This window comes from Hyperoodon ampullatus (assembly GCF_949752795.1).
Source record: "Hyperoodon ampullatus genome assembly, chromosome: 17".
Classification (NCBI taxonomy): Eukaryota; Metazoa; Chordata; class Mammalia; order Artiodactyla; family Ziphiidae; genus Hyperoodon; species Hyperoodon ampullatus.
This window is the reverse complement of record NC_136930.1, coordinates 34,046,439-34,067,407: the sequence shown is the minus strand read 5'-3', so window position 1 is coordinate 34,067,407 and position 20,969 is coordinate 34,046,439.

Sequence of the window (20,969 nt, the reverse complement as noted above, 5' to 3'; positions counted from 1 at the left end):
ATTGCTAAGAAGTACTATTCAAAAGTAAGAAGGAAAAAAAAAAATTCAATAAAACCGTGAATAATTATCAGTGAGAATATTTGTCCTGATTCAATCAAACATTAGGGAATTAAGTTCTGTTTATTATTTTCAAGGTCGTAATACCGCAGTTCGGAAGAAAGACAACTAAGTAATTGAGAAAATGCCGCCTCTTGAATATAGCGGTGGAAATAGATGAGGTAGTAAGGATTGAGTATCGTATCACACAGGAGCCTAAAGACCTATGCTCAATGATAAAGAAGCTATTGCCAGAGAGGTTGAAAAGTATCAGGAAACTGACAGAGATAACAGAAATGTGCAAGCCTCATAGGGCACAAAATGGAATTACTGAAGTTAACGCAAAACAAGAGAATTTTTCATGCAGAAAAAAAGGGAAAAGAAATCAAGTAAAGAGAAGAGAGACCTAGAGCACCTGCCCAGGAGATAAAATCTACCGTAGAATAGGAATACCTGAAACAGAGGACAAAGCAAATGAAGCTGAAACTATAAGGAGCTAACTTCAGAAAAATGTCCAGAATTGAAGAAGGAGCTAGATCTGCAAATTGAAAAAGTTCACAGGGTACCATTAAAATTTAATGAAAAGAAAGCAACACCCAGACATATCCTGGTAATATTTTTTAATTGGAAGGATAAATAAAAAATTCTACAAGTATCCCAGACAGAGAAGGCAAGTTACTTATAAAGGCGCAAAGTTAGGCTGACCTCAGATTTTTCTCTTGCAACTGTAAATGCCAGAAAATAGTAGAACAATACCTACAGTTTTAAGGGAAAATAATTTTAAACCAATTATATACCCTGCCAAATTATTTCTGTACCAAGGCAACTGGAAGTCATTCACAGATACACAGGGGTTGAGAAAGTATATCTTTCAAGTACCATCCTTGAAAAATTTGCTGAATAATGTACTGCAGCCAACAAAGAACATGAATTAAAATAACTTAAAAGGAGGCAATTGTATGAAAAAATTAGTGGTAAGCATTAGTTAAACAGCATTAAGGTTACATTGTTAGGTAGAGTTATAAAACTAAATGCTAAAATTTTTAAGTTGGGTCTAAAATTTCAGTTTATAAACTGTAAAAAGGCATGCTAAGCGTTCAATATATAGAGCAAATAAATACTGTTATTTTTAGCATGCAATGTAGATAAAGATATTCATGTTCTTAAGCTAAACATAAGTAAAATAAAAGGACTTTGTCACTGTGCACAGAAACTGTAGAATAAAGGCATACCAAATGTTAATCTGGCAAAATGGGAAAACTAGTCAGTACAGTTTTCTTTTCCCTAGTTTTAATTATAGAAGGGGGAAAAGTAGCAAATTTGTCTGTAATGCTAATACTGGTAGTGTAAAAAGAAAAATTTTTAATTACTCATTGGAGAGATCATGAATTAAAACCTTGTTTTATGTTCATCTTGCCTACAGAAAATCAATACCTACTGCTTCATGTAGTAGTAGATCATTGTAAGTAAATTTGACAATGAGATGTGTTACAAATAAAAATAGAGCACATATTCCAATTGTTTGGATTGTAGAGGAAGTGGTGACAAACAACAAGGAAGCATTAAAATTGGCATAAGATAGATTGACACAGGTACTGATGAGTCATCACACTCGTAAACAGGTTAAATAGTCCTATTTAAAGAGATTAAAATTGCGTCAAAAATCAATCTATAACCCTGGATACTCACATTTGTATAAAGCAAAGGATAAAAGAGTTTAAAGATAATGGAAACAATAAGTCATAGAACTGGAAGTAGGGAGCAATATTTTTATTAGAACTCAAGCTATAACATATTTATAAAACATACAGTACAGGTGGTAATATTTAAGAGGCTTTATGTGGCAAATAACATGGCATTCATATGTAAAATAAATGTTCAATACCTTCATGTGAGTGATAGTTTTACTGATGTATATATGTCTTAAAAAATTGTACATTTAAAATTAGTACATTTTATGTACTTAAAATTAATAAAGTAATCCTTTAATTAAAGAAAATACACATGGCAAAAATTGTTGGACTATGACTTCAGTACTCACAATCTTTAATAAGTCAAGTAAATGAGAAGATGAGATAGTTAAGGAGTAGTTAAGTAGTTCAGATGTGTGTGTGTATTTACGTTCTTTTCAGATTTTTCTGAAACATATCTAAGTGACTTATACTAAGGTGCAGGGAAAACTTTAATATATCTCTAGAAAGCACAAATGATCACATTGCAAAAAAGCCTAGGAACTAAGTTCAAATGCTGAAAAATCACATATTTGGAATTTTTTAATGTTATGAATTACCTTTGGGTCAAAGAGGAGATTATAATAAATGTGATAATTTAGGATCTGCAACAATAAGGACATTATGAGTTTTATGTTATGGGATGGATGTACAAAAGTCAAGGAACTAGGAATAAAAACACTAGATGAAGAATGGAATATGCACCTAGGAAAGACATAGTTACTAGACTTTCTAAATTTTGCTACCTTCCAATTCTAAGTAGTGGATTTACTTCAATATAAGCTATTCTAAGTGCCATGGTTAACTTCTTAGTGACAGATTTTTTCCAACTGAATTTTACCATAATGGATTCTAAGGAGCTAACAGTTGACTCTCAAAGAGAGAGAAGCCAAATTCTCTTCTCTCACCACCACCTACTGCCCTCCTCCCCATCACTGTTTTTGTTCTTCCTTTCTCAGACTTCCATGTAATACTTCTTGCTCCACAATCTTTTTATTGAAAAGTATCATCCTCAGAAAAGCAGCATAAGCATTGCCTGGGAGTTTGTTAGAAATGTGGTATGTCAGGGTAATAGCAACACAAGATTAGATTATAAAATGTATTATTAAGCATCTATAAGCCTTCTCAGTTCACACAGTGCATTGTATATTATGAATGTTTAATAAATGTTAAGTAGTATTAGAATCTAGAAACAGTTTTGCTTAAGCAGTGTTATTGTATGAGAGATTTTGTGCTTGAATTGTAAGCTATTGAAGCATCCCTATTTGAATAAAAGATTTGGTTGCATTTTCCAAATATTTCAGGTGAGGACTGGTACTTCTATTTTTCCTTGTAAGGATGGGACACAAAGAAAACTTCATTGAACTATCCAAATTTTAAAATGTTGAGGGAGTACAATTTAAAATGGTAAAGGAAGAATGAACCTTTCTCTAGTGAATAAAATAAACATGGAGTAGATTTAAATTAGATATTTCAAGGTTTCTGGATAAAATCAAAGATCCATTTACAGCAGCTATATATAGTTGATAATGGGTGGATAAACAGGAGCATTGGCAATACTTGGAACAGTAGCTCTAGTAAGTTATAGACAGGACTTTTTCTATTCTTGAATGATCTACTCCCCTGAAGGTGATGACACCCTTGTATTAGCAAGGGTGAGCAAGACCATCGATGCTCAAATTTAAATATGCAAACCATTTGCCTGGGGAGATCATATTAAGTCGCAGGTATTGATTCACCAAGTTTAGGGTAAAGTTGATATTCTGTATTTTTTGCAAGTCCCTGTGGGTTGTTGATGCTGCCACTTTGGGTACCTACCACACTTTCAAGTAAAACAATAATAAAACCTATATTTTATCTACTGTCCATGAAAGTGAGGCTCAAAAAAAAAAAGTAATTGGCTTAAGACCACACAGTAAGTATCAGAACCAAATATAATTTCAAGACTAATTCATGTCATCTGTACAATCCTGCCCTCATCCATACTACAACACCTACTTAGAAGATTGTTGTGAGGATAAACTTTATATAATAAGGAAGAAAGCTCATTACTTCAGGTAAGTTACATATTGCAGAAAAAAATGGCTCATGCAGGGTAAAATGAGTTTTGTTTGTAACATGTTGAGCATGATTTGTGACAGGGACATTTGTGGGTAAGTCAGACAGGTATTTAGAGATTCAGGTCCAGAGCCAGAAGAGATGTCATGATTGGAAATTTCGGTTTTAGTTTTCTGACTTGAAGGTGGTATTTGAGGCCATGAGAAATCACCCTGGAAAGAATGATAGGAAATAGAAGAAAAAAGGAAAGGAGGTTAAACCTGAAGGGCCACACCTATATTTGATGGGTAGGTGTTACAGAGGAATGGAATATTTAGATTTATAGCTCCAACTGAATTAAACATCAAAAATAAGGCACTTCCGAGAAGAAGTGTCTGGAAAGAGAGAGAAATCTAATGAAACATGAATGGTTGAAGAAAGTGTGTGCATCTCATCTGCCCAAGGATTGGAATGTGTGTGACTCACCCACCATATGACTTGGGGACAGATAATCAAGCCCCTCTGAACCTCAGCTCCTTCACAAAGTGGGATGGGCAAGTGGCCTCCCACCCAGGAGTTTGTGAAAATCCCTTTTCTTTGTGTTTCTCTGTTTCTCTATCCCTCTCTCTCCCCCTTTCTTCCATCTGTTGAGTATCTATTACATGCCAGATACCTGGAAGAGCCCTGGGAATGCAGCTTAAATGGGGCTGGGTAAGAATGGGCCCCAGTGTTGGGGCCCAGGTGACTCAGCCTTGGCTGGCCAGTCAGAGAGGACTTAGTTCCAGGTGTGAATGGGCCAATGGTCCTCTACCTCTCTGTATCTCTTGATCTGTCTTGCCATCTCCCTGTTCTCTTGGTTTTTACTTCTTTCTGTGTCCTTACCTGTCATCTTCTCTCCTGGATTAACTCTCTCTCCTTTTAAAAATAAGTCTGGCTTCCTCATTCTTTCTCTGTCTCTCTCTGTTGACTCTATCTTCTTCTGTATGTTCTCTCTTCCTGCTTGATATCTTCCTGTCTGTATTTCTGCTTCTTTGACTCTATTTAGGCCTTAGCTTCTCAGTTTATCTCTCTCTCTCTCTCTCCCCTTCTCCTTCTCCCTCTATGTCTGTTTCTGTCACTGTCTCTCTCTCTGGCTCCCTCTACTTTCCAATCTCCTGTCCAGACACCCAGAAACAGGACTTGTCCAAGGGATGGGAACCAACCAGAGACCCAGCTGCATTCTCCCCTGTGACTGGACCTACCAGTAACCAGTTGCAGGAGCTTTACAGCAGGACTCACTCACCCTTCAATGAGGTCATTGTTGTGAACTTGAGTTGTATGCCTGTCCTCTGGAGTATTTCTCTAAGTAACCCTGTCTAATCAGGTTTGGGTGTTAATTAAATAACTGATATTTACATGTTTGGTGGCAACTTGGTGTCATATTAAATTTTAATTTGGTCTAAAAAAAAAAGCACTACAGTCAACCCTATACTTTGAGTTGAATAATGAGCAGGGGGGTCTTTTATCTTTGTACTAATTTTTTTTAACTTATAATTTGCAAACTATAAAAAAGTCTGTAATAGCACACATTATTCCATTATAGATTCTAATTTTTTAGTTCACTGCTACATATCTACATCTAGTTGATTTTTGTTACTGGCGGTAGTTATGTTCTTTAAAGTTTCTCAAACACTGAATTAGTGAATACTATATCATTGTCCCTAGGAGAAATACAGAATTAGGTTTCTGCAAACCTCTGGTCACATTATTGTCACCAACTGATGAATACATAACCTTAGGGTGTCACCTTATTTTAAGATACCTTATTTAATATCTGTCATTCATTTACTAACATTGAACTCATGGCCAACAGAACTATAACTCATAGCCTGAATGAATCTTATCTAACACATATTTTCTCTGTCAGGTACTTAGGAACAATACACAGCACTATACTTAGAGACCATTTTAAAGAGCAAAATCACCCAAAAAAAGCACAAAATTGCAAAAACCACACTAAATATATCCTGAAAAGGACACTAGTTTACAGTATGAGAACTGAGGCAAGATAGGGTGTCACCTTGTTCACTTCATCAGGGATTATACATGTCAGATGACGAATTTTTTTTGCTGCTCTGCACATGCACATACCCATGAACAGGCCCTTAGTTTTGATTTGGGGGTTACTAATCTTAGTAAGTGAATTCACAAATACAGAAACTGTGAAAAATAAGTATGGACTAATTCATTCAATATGTTTTGTTCAGAATTTTTCCAACTTGAGTTTGGGAAGCCATGTTTCCACTAATGACGCCTAAGAATTCTGGCTTTTTTTTTTTGAGAGTGTACAACACTGATGACTCCCATAGAATTAAGGATTGTTACAAAGGTTCTGAAGGACTTATACATGGTTACCATGAACTGCTCAGAAGACTCTGCTGTGTTCCTTTCTGTTGGCACTGAGCCAGAAAGTCTAAATTGCCAGTAACCATTATTTTGTTGTCGTCTCTGGGACAGAAGGAGAATATTCCCAACGTAAAACAGGACAAATTGAAATCTAGAATACCTGTCCCAAATGTTAATTTCAAAGAACTCTCAACAAGACTAAAGGATGGTACGAATCTATATGCCAAAACAGATACAGGAAAATTGAGGATTTCCATTTTCTGTTTGTTTGACAAGACTGCATATTTGAGAGATATCATGCAACCATTTATGAAACAAGATTGATATTCAACAGTGACAAGTTACCTCAGCAGGGTTACACACACAGCAGAAGGAAATCGGGCCTCAATTTTGATTAACTGGCAATTTTGAGCCTCTCATCCTAAAGGCTATCATAATGATAAAAAAAGAAATAGGTTTCTTAGTCTATGTGGGCTGCCATAACAAAATACCATGGATTGGGTAGCTTAAACAACATACATTTATTTCTCACTGTTCTGGAGGCTGAGAAGTCCAAGGTCAAGATGCCAACAGATTCTGTTTCCGATGAGGACTCTCTCCCTCGTTTGTAGACAACTGCCTTCTCATTGTTTCCTCATCTGTTTGGGGGTGGGGGGGCAGGGAGGGCAAGGTGTGGGAATGGGAGAGAGAGTGCTCTCTGGCATCTGCTTAGGAGGATACTAATTCTATTGAATTAGGGTTGCACCCTTATGACCTCATTTAACCTTAATTACATCCTTATGCAGCCATACTGGTGTTAGAGCTTCAGTATATGAATTTTGGGGGAGACATAATTCAACCTACAGCAATATGGGAAGGCAATAATACATTTTGAGACATGAAGCCTAAAACAACTGCTAGTTTACCAACACTGAGCTCTTAGGCAGCACCTTTTTACTCAGCTATTATATGCTAAATATTTTAAAATAATAAAATGTTGAATGAAAATCAACTTGGAAGTGTGAGTTTAAGAGCTTCTTGGCTACTGAAAAAAGAAATTATTTTAACTGGACTTCTACATTGTTTTCTTTTAAAGAAGAGCTGAAATATTCAATTTATTTCCATAATATACCTTCTACGATTGCAAAAATGGACACTGCTTTATGATTAAAAAATCCTTATATATTATTACTATTTTAAAACCTCAACTCATTAAGATAAGAAAAAACTACTACCTTCATCAACCCTATGTTAGAGATAAAGAAAATAAGGTCCAAGAGGTTCAAAATGGAGCAAATAATATAAGAGTGATGAAATGATCAATAAATTCATTCAATGTGATTAACCGTTTACATTTTTTGAAGGCAGCTTAATAATTCATACCAAAACCAACAATTTACTTTCTAGAAATTTATCCTGGAAAACAATAAAAGAACATACAAAATTTGGAAAAATTGGAAACAATGTTTATGTCCAGTTATAAGGACTTAGTTAAATACATTAATTTATAACCATTAAAAAGAGTAAGATCTATACTGGTTGATAATGTAAAGGGCCTCATGACATGTAGGAAGGAAAAAAGCCAGTCAACAGCAAATGTAATAATACTATTTTTACATGTTTTTTTGTGCTCATATATCTTTATCTCTCCATCTATCTAGAAAATGTAGAAAAATATTTGGATATTACAATGTTAACAGTACTTACATCTGAGTGGTAGCTTTTTGGATAATTATTTTCTTCTTTATCTTTCATTAGCATGTTCTTGTTAACAGAAAAATAAAGCTATTTTACTCTTTTTAATTAAAACATTTCTGCAGAAATTTTGAACAAAGTATAGATGATAATAAGTGTTATCCATTATACCACCATGCAGAGATGTCCTGAGAACAGGATATTTCTTTCTGGAAATTAAATTACTTTTCATATTTAGAATAATACTATACATAAATTTCTGCTTTTTGTTCACTTTCAATTATAGTAATTTCTCTAAGTCATTTACTCTTCAAAAGCATTTTTAACTCCTGCATATTTTCCTATCACATAAAACAGCTGTCAAAATCACCACTTTTCAACCTATAACTTGCTTAATTTCTCAGTAATATTGGACACTATTGACTATCGCTTCTGTCCACATTTCTACTCAAATGTGAGTGAAGCCTGCCTTATCCCTGCATATAAAAAGAAAACAATGTGCTCTCCCCACCCAGCTTTCCTATTTCCCTCTTTAACCTGCTTAATGTCTCTCCATAACAGTTATCACCATCTGACATATATATTCCTCTTAAGCTGAGTGTTGTCTCTCTCCTCCCTTAGCTTCCATGACACACTCTCTCCTGCTTTTTCTCCTTTGATTTGGGCTGTTCCTCTATCACTCACTGAAATTTGCTGGATCCCTCAGGGCTCTGTCCCAGGAATATTTGTCACTCTATACACTTTCTGCCAATTTCAATTCCCATGGTTTAATTAGTACATCTATGCGCCAATTGGACCCTTCTTCCAAGTGCCAGGGTCATACATACATATACAGCCCCCTGGGTGACTTCACTTGGATTGCCCCTCAGTTACTTCGGAATTAACATGATTAAACTCATCTAAATTTGTTCTCCAGATTTTTTGTTTGTTTTGGGTTTTGTTCTTTTTATGAAAAAATTTACATATTTACAGAATTTTTTTTTTAAATCTCAGTAAACGGCATCACTCCACATCCTAGAAGACCCCACCTGTTTTTGTTCCTACATTTATGTCTGATCTCATCTACTCCCAACCCCAGACTTCAGCAGTTTTGGTCTTTATTTCTGTTTCTTCTTGCCACAGTTTTTCTCTAGGTGCTTTTTCAACTTGGGAAAAATACTCACCAAATTTTGTAAAACTGGCCTTTTATCATCATTCAGGTAAAAATTCATATGTTTCACTTTATCAAAGTTGCCTCAACTACTCAACAGCCTACATGGCACCCCTGCCATCAAATATATAACACCTCTCTCAAGGCACTGCCAATCACTTTACCTGCTATATCACTGTCATAGCCCTAATTACTCTCTAATAGCATCTTCTTTTAACCTTTTATCTTTTTAAAGTTTTATCTATTGAGGTATAATTGACATACAATAAATTACAACCAATCAACCAATAAATGGCACCACCATTGAGAGGACAGTTGCTTACATCAAAAACCTGGGTATCATTCTCGACTACATTTTTTCCCTTACCCTTTACTTGTAACAAATCATTAAGTCCTACCTTTTAAATATATCTTATATCAATCCACTTACCTCCAGTTCCACTGGCACCACTCTAGGTCCAAGCCTGAATCATTATTCACCTGTATTACAAAAACATGCCTCTCTATTCTTTATAACACAATAAGAGTTATCTTTAAAAATTCAAGTCAAAGTACTAACTAGATCTGTCTTCTTCACATTTGTGTCCTCAATACCTAATATGGTGCTTAACATATAGAATTCCTTCAGTAAACATTTAAGCAAATCAAGCATGGACAGGATACACATTTAGAAATAGTAAAGGCAGATAAAAGAGCATTTAAGGTTCATTTCATCTTTGAACTATACAGTTATGGAAATATTGTCTTACATTTTATCTTCAATATTTCTCAGTGGTTATTATAAGATGAAAGATCAGATCTTGTCCCTGGGATGAGGTTTTACCCAATGGCAAATAAGAGAATATGAGTAAATGAAAATAAACACCTTACAGAACTTTCTATTTTGCCCTTTTAACTTTCTAGTATGTCTCCTAATTTATATTCTGTTTCACTTTCTTCAAATATTTTCAGTTGCAATGTTTTTAAATCTCTCATTTTTGTTTTCTCACCCATTTCCAAATCATTTTTGCTAAGTTATTTTTCTTCTTTTTTCATGAATCTTTTTTTGCCTGTTATAAAAAATTATGTGACATTGAGCAAGAATCGTAACATGGTGGAAGCTGGTGTGGTGGATATGGCAAACTTGTACTTAGCATCCATTCCATCTTCTCCCTAGATGTGAAAGAAGTTTTCAAAGACTTGAAAGTTAAATACTGTACTTCTTCTCATATAGGCTTCTGGATGCAAATTTCCATCTATTAGAGACACTTGTCCAAGACTAAATGAGGTGTGCTCTTTCTTCTGTTATTTCAGCTGTCATTACTAATTAGGACATGTATGGAAAACTTGGGTGGAACTGCAACAGTGTTGCAGTGTCCAGTGCTTTAGCCTCATGTCTAGGTATCTTTAGGATCTCTGATCAAAGCCACAGCTATGTGTTCTTAAATTGAACATATCTTGTGGCAGCCTCTGTATTAGCCTCTTTATACCTGTGTCCTATTTTAAACTGAGGGGGTAGAAAGATGAAAAACCATCTGTTTTGAAGTATTTTTAACTGTAAAACTATTTTTTGAATGAAATCTTATACAGGGGTCCAATATATAAAACTGATTAAAATGGAGACAACGAAACTAAAAAGAATGGATAGTGTGGACTCCTACCTATGCTTCAATAAACTTCAGGCACCTTGTGGAACCTATAGAAGTTTAGTTTGAATATCACTGGGTAAATCTAAGGCAGAAGTTTTTAATCAGCTGTACTTTGGAACCAAATGGAGTGCTTTGCTTTGATTAGTTTTATTTCTAATACTGATGTCCTGGTCTCTCTCCCAAAAAGTCAGCTATGAGAACAGGCAGGTATATTCTTTTAAGAAACTCTCCAGTGACTAATAGGATTGGAAATAATGTCTCTGGATAGAGTGTTCCTGATTCTGAGTGCTTGTCTTTTCACTGATTTTCATTAAGGCAAGTCTCTCATCTCAATCTGGGTCCTTATTTTGCTTCCTCCATCTACAACTTCTCCAAAAGCCCTTGGATTTCCCCAAATTCTTATATTCCATTATACCTCTATTCTTTGTTACCTAACTTATCCCAAACCAGCATCATATTCCAAAACAAAACACTGTTTCTTAGGCTTTATTATGATCTTGTTGTTCTTCATACAAATACATAGAATAATTATTTAATTATTAGAAGATGAGCCTTCAAGTTAGGGTTGAGTTATTTTATATCTCTTCCTCATATTAACTCTAAAGCTTACAACTCTTTGGACAAGTTAGGGAAAAGTGATAGTAGTACTACATAGAATTATCATAAGAATTTGATAGGGTGAGGCCTACAAATTGTTTGCATGGTGACTAGCACATGGGAAGTGCTCAGATTGTTAACAGTGGTTCCCATACTAAATGCTCCAATCAAAAGAAAAAGGGTGAGACAAAAGGTGTCTGATTGGAATAAAAAAAACAAGACCGGGCTTCCCTGGTGGCACAGTGGTTGAGAGTCCACCTGCCGATGTAGGGGACATGAGTTGATGACCTGGTCCAGGAAGATCCCACATGCCGCGGAGCAGCTGGGCCCATGAGCCATGGCCACCGAGCCTGTGCATCCGGAGCATGTGCTCTGCAATGGGAGAGGCCATAACAGTGAGAGGCCTGCATACCACAAAAAACAAACAAACAAAAAAACAAGACCCTTCTCTATGCTGCATAAAAGAGACTCACTTCAGAGCTAAAGACACACACACACTGAGAGTGTGGAGATAGAAAAAATATTTTATCCAAACAGAAATAACAAGAAAGCAGGGGTAGCAATACTGATATCAGACAAAATAGACTTTAAAACAAAGGCTGTAACAAAAGACAAAGAAGGGTATTACATAACTATAAAGGAATAAATACCAGAAGAGGATATTACACTCATTAACATGTATGTACCCAATACAGGAGCACCTAAATATATAAAGCAAGTACTAATAGACATAAAGGGAAAAACTGAAAATAATACAAAAATAAAAGGGGACGTTAACACCCCATTTACATTAATAGACAGATCATCCAGACAGGAAATCAATAAGGCACAAGTGGCCTTAAATAACACAAGAGAACAGATGGACTTAAAAGATAGCTACAGAACATTCAATCCAAAAACAGCAGAATACATTCTTTTCAAGGGTACATGGAACACTCTCGAGGATAGATCACATCATGGGTCACAAAACATGTCTCAGCAAATTTAAGAGGATTAAAATTATATCAAGCATTTTTCCAACCAGAACTGTATGAAACTAGAAATGAATTACAGAATGAAAAATGGGAAAAGAATAAACATGGAAACTAAACAGCATGCTATCAAAAAGCCAATGGATCAATGAAGAAATAAAAGACAAAATCAGAAAATATGTCAAAACTAAGTCCAAAATCTATGACATTCACAAAAAACAGTTCTAAGAGGGAAGTTTATAGCAATACAGGCCTTCATCAAGAAATAAGGAAATCTAAAAAAAAAAAAAAAAGAAAGAAAGAAATAAGAAATCTCAAACAAGCTAACCTACCACCTAAAGAAATTAGAAAAATAACAAACAAGCTCAAAGTAAGAAGAAGAAAGGAAATAATGAAGACCAGAGAGTAAATAAATGAACTAGAGACCAAAAAGGCAATAGAATAGATCAAAGAAAACAAGAGGTGGATTTTTGAAAGGATAAAAAAAATTAATAAATCTTTAGCCAGGCTCATTAAGAAGAAAACAGAGGACCCAAATAAACAAAATAAAAAATGAAAGAGGAGAAATAACAACCAATACCACAGAGATACAAAAAAACATGAGAATAATATGAACAGTTATATACCAACAAATTAGGCAACCTGGAAGAAATGAGCAAATTTCTAGAAACATACAACCTACTAAGACTGAATTAAGAAGCAACAGATAATCTTAAGAGACCAATTACTAGAACTGAAACTGAATTTTTAATAAAAAAATTCCCACCAGACACTCTTCCACTATTGGTGGGAATGTAAATTGATAAATCCACTATGGAGAACAGTATGGATGTTTCTTAAAAAGCTAAAAATAGGACTATGACCCAGCAACCCCACTACTGGGCATATACCCTGAGAGAACCATAATTCAAAAAGAGTCATGTACCACAATGTTCATTGCAGCACCATTTACAATAGCCAGGACATGGAAGCAACCTAAGTGTCCATCAACAGATGAATGGATAAAGAAGATGTGGCATATATATACAATGGAATATTACTCAGCCATAAAATGAAACAAAATTGAGTTATCTGTAGTGAGGTGGATGGACATAGAGTCTGTCATACAGAGTGAAGTAAGTCAGGAAGAGAAAAACAAATACCATATGCTAACACATATATATGGAATCTAAAAAAAAATAGTTCTGATGAACCTAGGGGCAGGACAGGAATAAAGATGCAGACGTAGAGAATGGACTTAAAGACACAGGGATGGGGAAGGGTAAGCTGGGATGAAGTGAGAGAGTAACATTGACATATATACACATATATACCAAATGTAAAATAGATAGCTAGTGGGAAGCAGCCGCATAGCACAGGGAGATCTGCTCAGTGCTTTATGACCACCTAGAGGGGTGGGATAGGGAGAGTGGGAGGGAGATGCAAGAGGGAGGGGATATGGGGATATATGTATACATATAGCTGATTCACTTTGTTATACAGCAGAAAGTAACACAACATTTTAAAGCAATTATACTGCAATAAAGATGTTAAAAAAAATTCCCACCAAAAAAAAGTCCAGGACTGGATGACTTCACAGGGAAATTCTACCAAACATATAAAGAAGAGCAAATACATATCCTTCTCAAACTATTCAAAAAATTGAAGAGGACAGAACACTCCTAAATTCATTCTATCATGCCCCATTACTCTAATACTGAAACAAAGACACTTAAAGAAAAAATTACATGTCAATATCTTTTACTGAAACATCTTCAACACAGTGTTAGCAAACCAAATCCAACAATATATAAAACATACACCATGATCAAGTTGGATTTATTCCAGGGATGCAACAATGTTTTAATATTCACAAATCAATCAATGTGATACACCACATTAACAAAAGGAAGGATAAAAATCACATGCTTATTTCAATAGATACAGAAAAAGCATTTGAAAAAATTCCACATCAATTCATGATAAAAACTCTCATTGAAGTGGGTATAGAGGGAACATATCTCAACATAATAAAGGCCATTAATGACAAACACACAGCTAACATCATACTCAGCAGTGAAAAGCTGAAAGCCTTTCCACTAAATTCAGGAAGAAGAAAAGAATGCCCACTTTTGCCACTTCTATTCAATATAGTATTGAAAGTCATAACCATAGCAATCACACAAGAAAAAGAAATAAAAGGCATTCAAATTGGAAGGGAAGAAGTAAAACTGTCTCTACTTGCAGATGACATGATACTCCTAAAGTATCCACCACAAAAACTATTAGAACTAGTAAATGAATTCAGCAGTATTGCAGGATATAAGATTAATATACAGAAATCTTTGCTTTTCTATACACTAATAATGAACTAACAGAAAGAGAAAGTAAAAAAGAAATCCTGTTTAAAACCACATCAAAGAATAAAATGTCTATGAATAAACTTAACTAAGGAAGTGAAAGACCTATACTTTGAAAACTATAAAACATTGATGAAAGAAATTGAAGATAATACAAAGAAATAGAAAGCTAACCTATGCTCTTGAATTGAAAGAATTAATATTGTTAAAATTGCCATACTACTCAAAAAATGTTACACATTTAGTGCAATTCCTATAAAAATACCCATAACATTTTTCACAAACTTTAACAAATAATCCTAAAATTCATATGGAACCACAAAGACCCCAAATTTTCAAAGAAATCTTGAAAAAAAAGAACAAAGCTGGAGGTATCACCCTCCTAGAATTCAGACTACACTACAAAGCTACAGTTCTCAAAACATCATGGTACTGGTAAACATAGCTCAATGGAAGACAATATAGAATGAGAAATGAACCTTCACACCCACAGTCAATTAATCTACAATAGAGGAGGCAACTATATACAATGGAGAAAAGACAGTCACTTCAATAAGTGGTGCTAGGAAAATAGGACAGCTACTTGTAAAAGAATGAGATTAGAATATTCTTCACACTGTATACAAAAATAAAGTGGATTAAAGACATATGTGTGAGACCTTAAACCATAAATCTCCTAGAAGAGGACACAGGCAGAACATTCTTTGACATACACTGTAACAATACCTTTTTGATCTGTCTCCTAAGGCAAAAGAAATAAAAGCAAAAATGAATAAATGGGACCTAATTAAACTCAAAAGTTTTTGCACAGCAACAAAAACCATCAACAAAATGAAAAGACAACCTATGGAATGGGAGAAAATGTTCACAAATGATATAAGCAACAAGGTCATATAAAGATAAATATATAAACAGCTCATATAACTCAATATCAAAAAAACAAACAACCCCAATCAAAAAAAGGGCAGAAGATCTAAAGAGATACTTTAAAAAAAGAAAAACCCGGAGATGGCTATCAGACACATGAAAAGATGCTCAACATTGCTAATTATATAGAGAAAAGTGAATCAAAATGACAATGAGATACCACCTCACATCTATCAGAATGGCTATCATCAAAAAGTCTAAAAATAACAAATGTTGGCGAGGATATGGAGAAAAGGGAATCCTTGTACACCACTGGAGGAAATGTAAATTGGTGAAGCCACTGTGGAAAACAATACAGAGATTCCTCAAAATACTAAAAATTGAAATACCATATGATCCAGCAATTCCAATCCTAGGTATATATCCAGAAAAAATGAAACCACTACTTCAAAAAGACACGTACACCCTAAAGCTCATAGCACTATTTACAATAATCAAGATATGGAAGCAAGCCAAATATCCATTAAGAGGCAAATAAATAAGATGTGGTATGGAATATTACTCAGCCATAAAATAGAATGAAGTATGCCATTTGCAGCAGCATGGATAGACCTAGAAAATATTGTGCTAAGTGAAAAAGAGTCAGACAGAGAATAAAAAATACCATATGATTTCACTTGTATGTGGAATCTAAAAAATAAAACAAATATACATAATAAAACAGAAAGATATATAAAACAAACTTGTGGTTACCACTGGGATTAGGAAAGGGGAGAGAGATAGGGGTATGGGATTGAGATACAAACTACTATATATAAAATACATAAGCAACAAAGATATATAAGACAGTACAGGGAATTATAGCCATTATCTTGTAATAACTTTTAATAGATTATAATCTGTAAAAATAACTAATCACTATGATGTACAACTGAAACTAATATTATAAATCAACTATAAATCAATTAAAAAAACTATTACAGTTACCAAATATGGCAGTAAATGTATTCAGTTTTCTCTCTTCATATAATTTAATAACAGAATTTTTTTAATTTTATTTATTTATTTTTATACAGCAGGTTCTTATTAGTTATCTATTTTATACATATAATGGATATATGTCAATCCCAATCTCCCAATTCATCCCACCACAATAACTCTGAATTTTGAACCATATAACAAAGTGTGGATGAGTTCTTCATTTAGCCTAGTCAACAAAATTTATTAAGTACCTGGTATGTAATGTGAAAGGAACTCAATAGTCATTCTCTCCTTAAATATCCCAAGTATACGTGATCAAAGGTTCTATCAGCTGAAACTGAGAAATATCCATTAAGATGGAGGAAACAGACATTTTGAGGGATGCATCTATTGTAACAGAATATGTGTTTGACCTACACAGTATTTCCACATATTTATTTTTTAGGCAACCAATAAGAATGTTTTTATTATTTTTAGGTTTTATTTTTTTGAAATATAGTTGACAGCCACATGTTTTTAATTAAAGTATAATTGACTTACAATATTATATTAGTTTCAGGTGTACAACATAGGGAATTGGTAGTTTCATATGACAAGGGCAATAAGAACATATGTATCAATAATTACCTTAAATGTAAATGCATTAAATGCTCTGACCAAAAGACACAGACTGGTTGAATGGATACAAAAACAAGACCCATAAATATGCTATCTACAAGAGACCCACTTCAGACCTAGGGACACATACAGTCTGAAAGTGAGGGGATGGAAAAAGATATTCCATGCAAATGGAAATCAAAAGAAAGCTAGAGTAGTAATACTCATATCAGCCAAAACAGGCTTTAAAATAAAGACTGTTACAAGAGACAATGAAGGACACTACATAATGATCAAGGAATCAATCCAAGAAGAAGACATAGCAATTGTAATATATATGGGTGTATATATGCACCGAATGTAGGAGCACCTCATGATATGAGGCAACTGCTGATGACCATAAAAGGGGAAATTGATGGTAACACAATAGTGGGGGACTTTAACACCTCACTTACATCAATGGACAGATCATTAGGACAGAAAATTAATAAGGAAACACAAGCCTTAAATGACACTTTAGACCAAATAGACTTAATTTATATTTATAGGTCATTACATCTGAAAGCAGTAGAACACACTTTCTTCTCAAGTGCACACAGATCATTCTCCATGGTAGATCATATCATGTATCACAAATCAAGCCTCAGTAAATTTAAGAAAATTGAAATTATACCAAGCATTTTTTCCAACCACAGTGTTATGAGATTACAAATCAATTACAGGGAAAAAAAGATGTAAAAGACACAAACACATGGAGGCTAAACAATATGTTATTAAATAACAAATAGATAACTGAATAAATCAAAGAGCAAATAAAAAAATGCCTAGAGACAAATGACAATGAAAACACAGAGATCCAGAACCTATGGAATGCAGCAAAAGAAGTTCTAAGAGGGAAGTTTATAACAATACAATCTCACCTCAAGAAACAAGAAAAATCACAAAAAAACAAACTGACCTTACACGTAAAGCAACTAGAGAAAGAAAAAAAAAATCTTTGTAGAAGGAAAGAAATCATAAAAATCAGAGCAGAAATAAGTGAAATAAAGATGAAGAAAACAATAGCAAAGTTCAATGAAACTAAAAGCTGTCTCTTTGAGAAGATTACCAAAATTTCTGAAACTTTAGCCAGACTCATCAAGAAGAAAAGGAAAGGGTCCAAATCAATAAAATTAGAAATGAAAAAGAAGTTGCAACAGGCACCACAGAAATACAAAGTATCATAAGAGACTAGTACAAGCAACTATATATGAATAAAATCGATAACCTGGAAGAAATGGACAAATTCTTAGAAATGTACAACATTCCAAGATTGAAGCAGGCAGAAATAGAAAATATGAACAAACTAATCACAAGTACTGAAATTGAAACTGTGATTAAAAATCTTCCAGCAAACAAAAATCCAGGAGCAGATGGCTTCACAGGCAAATTCTATCAAACATTTAGAGAAGAGTTAATCCTTATCCTTCTGAAACTCTTCCAAAACATTGCAGAGGAAGAAACACACCCAAGCTTATTCTACGAGGCCACCATCACCCTGATACCAAAACCAGACAAAGATATCACAAAAACAGAAAACTACAGCCCAATATCACTGATGAACATAGATGCAAAAATCATAAACAAAATACTAGGAAACTGAGTGCAACAACACATTAAAAGGATCAAACATCATGATCAAGTCGGATTTATCCCAGGCATGCAAGGATGTTTCAATATCCGCAAATCAATCACTGTGATACACCACATCAAGCAATTGAAGAATAAAAACTATATAATCATTGCAATAGATGCAGAAAAAGTTTTTGACAAAATTCAACACTCAGTTATGATTAAAAACTCTCCAGAAACTGGGTATAGAGGGAACTTTCCTCAAACATAATAAAGGCCATATACGACAAACCCACAGCAAACATCATTCTCAGTGGTGAAAAACAGAAAGCATTTTCTCTAAGATCAGGAAGAAGACAAGGATGTCCACTCTTGCCACTCTTATTCAAAATATTTTAGGAAGTCCTAGCAAGGGCAATCAGAAAAGAAAAAGAAATAAAAGGAATCCAAACTGGTAAAGAAGAAGTAAAACTGTCACTGTTTGCAGATGATATGATACTATACATAGAAAAACCTGAAGATGCTACCAGAAAACTACTAGAGCTCATGAATGAATTTGGTAAAGCTGCAGGATACAATATTAATACACATCTCTCACATTCCTATACACTAACAAAGAAGGATCAGAAAGAGAAATCAAGGAAACAATCCCATTTAAAATCACATCTAAAAGAATAAAATACCTAGGAATACCTTCCTAAGGAGGCAAAAGACCTACACTCAAATAACTATAAGGTACTGATTAAAGAAATAAAAGATGACACAAACATATGGAGAGATATACCATATTTCTGGATTGGAAGAATCAATATTGTGAAAATGACTCTACCACGCAAAGCAATATACAGATTCAATGCAATCCCTATCAAATTACCAACAGCATTTATCACAGAATTAGAACAAAATATTTTACAATTTGTATGAAGACACTAAAGACCATGAATAGCCAAAGCATCTTGAGAAAGAAAAATGGAGCTGGAGGAATCAGGGTCCCTGACTTCAGACTATTCTACAAATGTACAGTCATGGTACTGGCACAAAAACACAAATATTCATCAATGGAACAGGATAGAAAGGCCAGAGATAACCCATGCACTCACCTAATTTATGTCAAAAGAGGCAAAAATATACAATGGAGAAAAGACGGTCTCTTCAATAAATGGTGCTTGGAAAACTGGAGAGCTATATGTAAAAGAAAGAAATCAGAACACTCCTTAAAACCATACATAAAAATAAACTCAAAAAGGAATAAAGACCTCAATCTAAGACCAGACACTAAAACTCTAAGAGGAAAACATAGATAGAACACTCTGGCATAAATCTCAGCAAGATCTTTTTCAATCCACCTCCTTGAGTAATGAAAATAAAAATAAACAAATGGGGCCTAATTAAACTTAAAAGCTTTTGCACAGCAAAGGAAACCATTAACAAAATCAAAAGACAACCCTCAGAATGACAGAAAATATTTGCAAATGAACCAACCAACAAGGGATTAATCTCCAAACTATACAAACAGCTCATGAAGCTCAATATCTACAAAACAATGAACCCAATCAAAAAATGGGCAAAAATATAAATAGACATTTCTCCATAGAAGACATACAGATGGCTGAAAAGCACATGAAAAGGTGCTCAACATTGCTAGTTATAAGAGAAATGCAAATCAAAACTACAAAGAGGTATCACCTCACACAAGCCAGAATGCTTATCATCAAAAAACCTACAAACAGTAAATGCGTGAGAGGGTGTGGAGAAAAGGCAACCCTCCTACACTGTTGGTGGGAATGTAAACTGGTACAAATGCTCTGGAGAAGAGTATGGAGGTTTCTTTAAAACTAAAAGTAGAGCTAACATATGGTCCTGCAATCCCACTCCTGAGAATATATCCAGAGGAAACTATTATTCAAAAAGATAGATGGAGGAGACCTTCAAGATGGCAGAGAAGTAAGATGTGGAGATCACCTTGCTCCCCATGAATACATCAGAAATACATCTACATGTGGAACAACTCCTACAGAACACCTATTGAATGCTGGCAGAAGACCTCAGACTTCCCAAAAGATATATATATATATTTTTTTTCCTTTTTCCCTTTTTGTGAGTGTGTATATGTATGCTTCTCTGGGTGAATTTGTCAGTATAGTTTTGCATTTACCATTGGTCTTAGGGTTCTGTCTGTCCTTTTTGTTTGTTTTGTTTTTTTCATATAGTTTTTAGCACTTGTTATCAGTGGTGGATGTGTTTTTTGGTTTGGATGTTACCGTATTTCTTTCTTTTTTTATTACTTTTTAATTTTTTTATTTATAATAATTTTTTTATTTTAATAACTTTTCTTTCTCTCTCTCTTTCTTTCTTTCTTTCCTTCT